Here is a 7,492-nt window from a genome sequence, read left to right on the forward strand (position 1 = left end):
AGGAGGTTTGAACCACTGGTTGACAAATAAACTCATGGTCACTTCAGTCAACAGGTCTGTTTGAATCATTCATGTGTGCGTGTTGTCGAGAGGGACAGTGAATTAAATAAGATATTACACGATTAACAAATGTCCTTGTGACAGACTCGCACAAATATAAAAGTTTGATAAAATATTTTTATTTTATTTAAATCAGCAATTCAGAAGAAAACTTTCTGTAGAATTGGTTTTAAACATGTCAAGCGGACAACACAACAAAAACAGGAACCATGACGTGATCACATTCTAGAACCCTCAGCAAATGATAAATTATGAAATTTGAGGAAAGTGTATTTGAAGCAAAATGATGCATAGATAACAATTCAACATTCCTCAATTCTTTTGCGAGTTCTTCCAAGTATCTTTCGTGATTTGTCTAGGGAACTGAAACACTCCTGAACTTGTGTCGCTTTCTGAAACACTTGTCAGCCAAAACAGAAACAGAGTGCTGTGGTATTAAATGAAATCAACAGGACAACCGACTGAACACAACATGTTGAACAAAAAAAGCACAAATACTGAATAACTGAGAATAAGTGACATTGACGATACGAGGTAGAATTAGGTTAAACAATATCTCAAAACTGCATTGGAAAAACGACTACTAAAAATCTCTAACTTTGCCTAGTTTGTAATACACTCCTCTTTGTTTTAACCCAGACATGTTTATCCTCCAGTTTGTTAGACATTTTTGTTGATGTTTGTGTGTGCAGGTGGGCTGTACAGTCAGCTAACAGGGAGATCACCTGGGGGGAGAAGGGGGGAGGGGCATGAAGACAAAATATTCATAATAATTCTGTGTGTGTGCGTTACTGTAATGCACTTGTGTGTGTCTCACCTCATAGCACACAAGACAGTGGGCTAATGGAGGAACCGTGATTAGACTATCATCTGGTGACATCAATCTCCTCTTCGACATCCTCTTCATCCTCCTCCTCATCCTCACAGCAAAGCCCCTCACGCCAAGTTCCAGGAAGTGCGACCAAAGGGACAGAACTGTAGTCTCCTAAAACATCCACTTCCTCTTCCTCCTCCCAGCTTCCTGTTGATCTCTTGCTATGCTCTCGCGTGGCAAGCGAGACGGGAGGTTTCTCTATCCCACAATGCAGCAGGCCCGGATTCCATTCCCCGCCGAGACTCCTCTGTTGGCCTGTTCCTCCACCCCCTTCCACCTTCTCTCCACCCCCGTTGACAACGACGTCCACACTGCCAGCAGAGTCCAGCTCTACCACATCAATGTCCTCCTCACTGCTTGGGGTCTCTTGATGTCTAAACACGGCCCAATTAGTTTCTTCTCCTTCTTTGTCTTCTCCTCCTTCTGGCCTGCCACACACCCTCTCCTTGTCTGCCCCTCTACTCTGTGAACACAAGACCTCTCTGACCTTCTCAAACCTGGTGGCTGCGGTCACATGGATCGCGTCTACTTCCTCGTCCAACTCTACTGTGACAGGCCCTTTCTTACCAGACTCATCTCCGTTTTGGGTGGGAGCTCGATGCCTCTGTGCTGGGAGTTGTAGTTTTGGACTGGACAGACGCCTTTGGGAGACAGGGTTTGATTTGACTGGTTCTGGATGATCTGGACACGCTGTCTCTCTCTCTGCCCCCTTATCCTCCTCTCTTTCCTCCTCTTTCCTCCTCTTCGGCTCGTCCGTCTCTGACTCCAGGCTTAACCTGTTCTCTTCTCCTTTCCTCCGTCTGTTCTCTCCGCTGTTCTCTCCTCTGTTCTCTGCGGTACCAGGAGATGGAACAGAGGGGCACCTGTCTACCGACCTCCTGAGGAACCGCCTTCGCTCTTTGCCACCGCCCAGCTTCAAGGCCTCAATCACCCTGATTGGTTGGACCGTCTGAATGCTGACCTTCTCAGGCATCCTGATTGGTTGTTCGGCAGGGTGTAGGCGTTTCCCTGATGTGGCTGCCAGCAGCTGGGTGTCCTCCAGCCTGACCAAACACACAGTGGCGTAGCGTTCCAGCTTCTGCCCTCTGGGACACATGCTCTGTAATTGTTTTATTTTCCTGACCAGGTGCCTGGTTTTGTCTCTGTCTTGCTTCCTACTGCAGATGGACTTGAGTTGGTCTCTGGGAGGCAAAGGTTTGATTCGGACAATTGGTTGGCTGTTGGTGATGAACTTGAAGGACTGGGTTTGGTCTGGATGGGGTTTGGTGGGCTGGGATTGGCTGGAAGGGGGTTTGGTGGACTGGGATTGGCTGGGAGGGGGTTTGGTCGGCTGGGATTGGCTGGGAGGAGGTTTGGAGGGCTGGGATTGGCTGGAAGGGGGTTTGGTGGACTGGGATTGGCTGTGAGGGGGTTTGGTGGGCTGGGATTGGCGGTGAGGGGGTTTGGTGGGCTGGGATTGGCTGTGAAGGGGTTTGGTGGGCAGGGATTGGCTTGGAGGAGGTTTGGAGGGCTGGGATTGGCTAGGAGGGGGTATGGTGGGCTGGGATTGGCTGTGAGGGGGTTTGGAGGGCTGGGATTGGCTGTGAGGGGGTTTGGAGGGCTGGGATTGGCTGGGATGGGTTTTGGTGGATTCTTCTTCACTCTGTTGTCTCTGTGTCTGCTCCAGTGCTGGAGGGAACCTCTTCACTCCCCTGGCCTCCTCCGAGGTTCTGATCCCTTCCCTCACCTGGCTTCTTGTCATCCTCCTGCCTTCTTCCACCAGCTTCTCCTCCATTTGAATGTGAGAGCGTTGACCAGTAGAGGGCACTGCCTTGGCAGGCTGAGACAGAAGAGCAGATGAAGGGGGTTTAAGAGTGGTGTGTGTGAGAGGGTAGTGTCTGACTGAGTCCGGCTCTTCTCCATATTGAGTGTGTGTGTGTTGTTGGTGAGCTGTGTGTCTGGCACTGTGCGGAGAGCCAACTGCGTGCGTGAGCTCGAAGACTGAACTGGTCTGTGCTCCGTGCTCGGCTGGTCTGGTCTGGGCTCCGCTGTCGTTCCTCATGGCGGCGTACGGTTCTGGTGGTCTGTCTGTGTGGCTGCTGTCTGTCTGGATGTTTCCGTTCAGCACGTTGTTTGCTGAGCTAGCAACCTGCTGCTCAAATGAGAGCAGGAAGTGATCCAGGATGTCGCTAAGATCGCCCTCCGTCTGCTGCTGCTGCAGAAGCGGAACCTCACACTCGGACCTGGAGGTAACCCCATATGTTGTCGCCTCAGCAACGGGGAACGCAGTTGGGATGATGTTATTTATGTCGCTATGGTGACCAGCTGACAAAGCAGAGAGAGTCAAGAGTTGGTTGAAACTCTCGGCGGAGTGGTCCCGGTTGCCGTGGAGATGAGGAGATGCAGGCAGAGGAGCTGTGGCGGCGGTTTCTTGGGGAAGGTCGTTAGTTTGCGTTGCCACAGCGACGTTGGGAATTAAATCGAGGTCCATCATGATGTCTTGTAGCAGGCACTCGAACCGCTCAGCTGATTCTTCTTGGGCAGACGGGACCAGGGGGGGCAGGGGGGCGGTGTGGAGCAGGGCTGGGGCCGGGGACAGGTAGGGGACAGGAGATGGAGCAATGGGATTGGGGGTAGGGGCTAGGGCTGGGGCGGGGCTAGGGAAGGCTGCAGTAGGAGGGGTGGAGTCAGGGGGGCCGTGTGGCTCATTGGTCAGAGCCTCAAAGAGATATTTGGGGAGGGGGGGGAAGGGTATGGGCCTGATTCGTGGGCGACCAACCTGCCGCTTTATTATGGAAAAGCCGTCCTGAAACAGTAGAACGAACAAATGAAGTTCCATGTTCAACACTGTGACTAGCTATAGAAATATGAATATGATCTTGTTTCCTACCTGTATCATTTGGGCCTTGGTCCTCCTCGGCTTCCTCTGGGGAGCTTGGCTCTTCTCCACCCCGGCCCTGGAGACCTCCCACAGGTCACTCTGCCCTTGCCTCTTTTTCCTTCTCAAGAGGATCTTGATGGGCTGCAGCATATCCCTGGTCTTCAGGTACACTTTCCTGCCCACCATCCCCCCGCCCTGCCCCATCCGCAAGGCCCCCACCCCCAACCTCCGCAGCCAGCTTCCCTGAGGAACCTCCGCCGCCACCTGCTCCTTATTCGCTGCTGTCGTCCCCACCACGTCTCCTCCCCTGCGTCTGCCTCTGGGCTTCTGGGCTCTCCTCTCCTCCGCACCCCTCTCGGCGCCCCCTGCCGCCCTACGCCTCCTCCTCCGCCTGCCCCCCCGCTCCCCATCTTGGAAGTGGGCGGGGTTCAGGAAGTAACTGATGAACCCAGGGATGTTCCCCCTGAACTGCTCAAACTCCTCGCCTTCCCCCTCCAGCAGGTCCACGGCCTGAGGGGGGCTGGAGGCACCGGTGGGGAAGGCCTCCATCCCATGACCAGACATGTAGACAGCGGGGGTGGAGGAAGGGATGAGAGAAGGAGAGGAGGAGGAGAGGGATGGAGGGATGACGTAGAGCCGTGTGGCTTCTGTGGGTTCCCCCCGGGTCGTCAGCATGGAGGAGATGTCAGGGGCCTGGTGTCCGTCCAGAGGGCAGAGAAGGGACAGGGGGATGCATGGGATGTGAGGGGGGAGGTCAACGGCGCCCATAGAACCAGGAGCAGGGGCTTCCGCCTCTTGGAGAGCTGTCACATCACCTACGTAGGACACCACGGGGTCAGGGTTGAGAGTGGAGCTGGAGGAGTAGAAGGTGGAGATCTGGGGGTGTTCCTCTGCAGCTCTGACACAGACCGGCCCCTCCCCTCCCAGGGACTGCAAACAGAGAGGCTGATGGGAAATATCCATGATGGCTCCACAAGTTTGGATCCCCGCGTCTGCGTTGAACCCAGCGGGCGTCTCTCTTCCGTTGTGTCTCTCGGTGACATCGCCGCCTGGCGAGTCACGCCCTCCACTCTTACGCCTAGCAACGTGGTCGTCTCTGTTGTCAAGGGGCTCGGTCTGTACCCCAACTTCCCTTACTCTCTCCTCCCACCTCTCTCCCTCCGTCGAGCTTGGTCCCGCTCTTCTGTCCCTCTCCCAACTCCGGGCTCCATCCTCCGCCTCACTCCTCCCCACCTCCACCAGCCCACTGATACCCAGCTTGGCAGCGGCCGCCATCACCTCCTCCCTCTCCACCTCCCCCTCCAACACCATCTCCCCGGAGTACAGCAAGCCCACCAGCCTCAGCAGGGCACAGGCCCCAAAAGCCTGGAACTCGACCAGGTTGCTCTGCCCAGACAAAGAAGGTGGCGTGGAGGACAGAACACACGAGAGCTGGGGGCAGAGAGCAGACAAGATACAGCTGTGGGCCGGGACAGATACACCTAGAGGGGAAGGGAACAGCGAGTAGGTAAGATGTGCACACACACTCCAGGCCCTGTCTGTGCATTGTGTGTGAGAGTTGATGAGTCAGTAAGTGTGTGTGTGTCAGTGTTTACATGCCCTCCGTACCCCCAGCCCGGAGCAGCGTGTCACAGTACTGGCTGCAGCGCTGTTGTCTCTGGAGTTCAGCCAGTATAGAAGGACTCGAACCTGGGCCTGCCATAGCTCTACATCCCCTCCATTCACTGGCAGAAAGAAAGATGTTGGATGGGGGGACGGGAGGAGGGGGCCAAGAGAGATGTAAACAACTTAAGGTAAACAACACCTAGCCATTACTTTACAATGAAATCAATGATAATCGTCTCTTCAGGATGTGGCTGTCAAATACCTGAGCAGTAAAATTCGAATCACTGAACTAACAATTAAAGGATAGTGTGCTTTTATTATGTTCGACATGTATTTGTATCTTGAGTTTAGCATCACTTAACTAAAATAACGCAATTCTCAGTGATTCAAGACACGTGTTGTGAGTTTGCGACATTTAGGTAAACGAACCTAAAACGACAGCTAGCCTGTTTGCTAAATTGGCTCATGACGTTCGAAGACTAGCATGCTTGCTAGCTAATCAACATTGTTTAAGGTGAGTTGTGAAGTGCACCTGCTTTCATCACTTAACAATGAGATTAAGTACAAAACTAATATTTAAAAAGTGTGTATTGTTAAGTCATGGTAACTGAAGGATTTGCATGACTCCCCCAAATACTTTGTGTGCAAGGCGATGGTCAACTGAAACAGACTGACACCCTGAAAACATTCTCAAAATGGTCATGCATCACTCACCTTTGACGTATTATATATTGTTTTCTGTCTTCTCCAAATTAAAAAACTAACTTGAAAGAAATTAATGCATACACGTTAAAACTGGGTGATAAAATAATAATATATTTAGAATTTCACTTTTAATCAACTTGCTTGTGGCTACGCGGCGGGCGTTACTGTATGTTGATTTGGTGAGGTCATCCTAATTCGATAAATTTCTCTGTAGGGTCGCTTCCGGTGCAGATTCCCCTCTCAAGTCAGCTCCACCATCTAGGTTACATGTATAATACATGTTATGTATATGGTCTCCACTTTTAGGAATGGAAATAACTGATTGTGTAAGTAACTTAAAGCATTCTCAGATGTTTTCGCCACATCGTGACAACGGAAGGTGACTGACTTGCTCCGAAACATTGAAAAAAGTTTGAATACATGGGTCTGCATGTTTGCCGTCAAAATTGCTTAGGACTGGGTTGCCGTGACCTGACTGTGGAACATAGCCCTCACCTTTCTGTCACGGTTTTGCAAACTGTTAACGCAGATCAAAGTTTCAAAACAAAACTTTATTCAACACCAATTTTTCATTTTCTGTTCCCATTTTTTCTTCCTGGGCGATGAATCTCACTTCAAAATAGGCTGCTAGTTAATAGTGTAATACATCTGGTTTAAGACATCTGAGCATTGGAGGTAATCTAATTATAGTCATTATATGGTCCAGACTTCAGACAGACAGGCTTTGAAATTCACCAATCTGCATATCGCCTAGCCCTGAAGGAGCTTTTAAATGGGACAGGTAGCAACACAATTACAGAGTTAATCAACAGACCCCGCAGGGAAGCTTTCATGTTCATTCCACACAAAAAAAAGCCTTACGGATCCACCCTGAGTGCGTTTTCTGTTAGACAGAAATTCCTATTGAGGTACATTGTCCAGTTCATCCCCCTCAAATAGTCCCATTTCCTGTGTAGTTGTAGAGGTCAGGGTCAGAGGTCAGGGTGGGTGAGAGTTTGCGGCCGAGGTCAGGCTTGGGCCAGCGCTGATTGAACTTGACGAAGAAGAGCGGGTCTGTGAAGGGGCCGCCGTAAACGATGTTTTTGAGCAGGTAGATGAGAGCGACCACCAGGCTGCTGATCAGGAAGAACGGGATGAACGGGCGCAGGTTCCTCCAGACCACACCCACCCCGTACCCCAGCCCCGTGAGGCCACCTTGTTTACCGGTGTGGGAGGTACGGCGACCGAAACCCATTAACGAATTTGCAACTGGAGAACCATCCCGAGACTGTGATGAGGGAGCCATGGAATCCATCGTGTCATGGAGGCACCAAGAATACCACCTCGAAGCCTCTCTATTCCTCTTGTCCGTACTGTGTCCAATAAACTCCCCAAAAGCAATCCAAGAA

The sequence above is a fragment of the Osmerus mordax genome, chromosome 12, assembly GCF_038355195.1.
Source record: "Osmerus mordax isolate fOsmMor3 chromosome 12, fOsmMor3.pri, whole genome shotgun sequence".
In the NCBI taxonomy this organism is placed as follows: Eukaryota; Metazoa; Chordata; class Actinopteri; order Osmeriformes; family Osmeridae; genus Osmerus; species Osmerus mordax.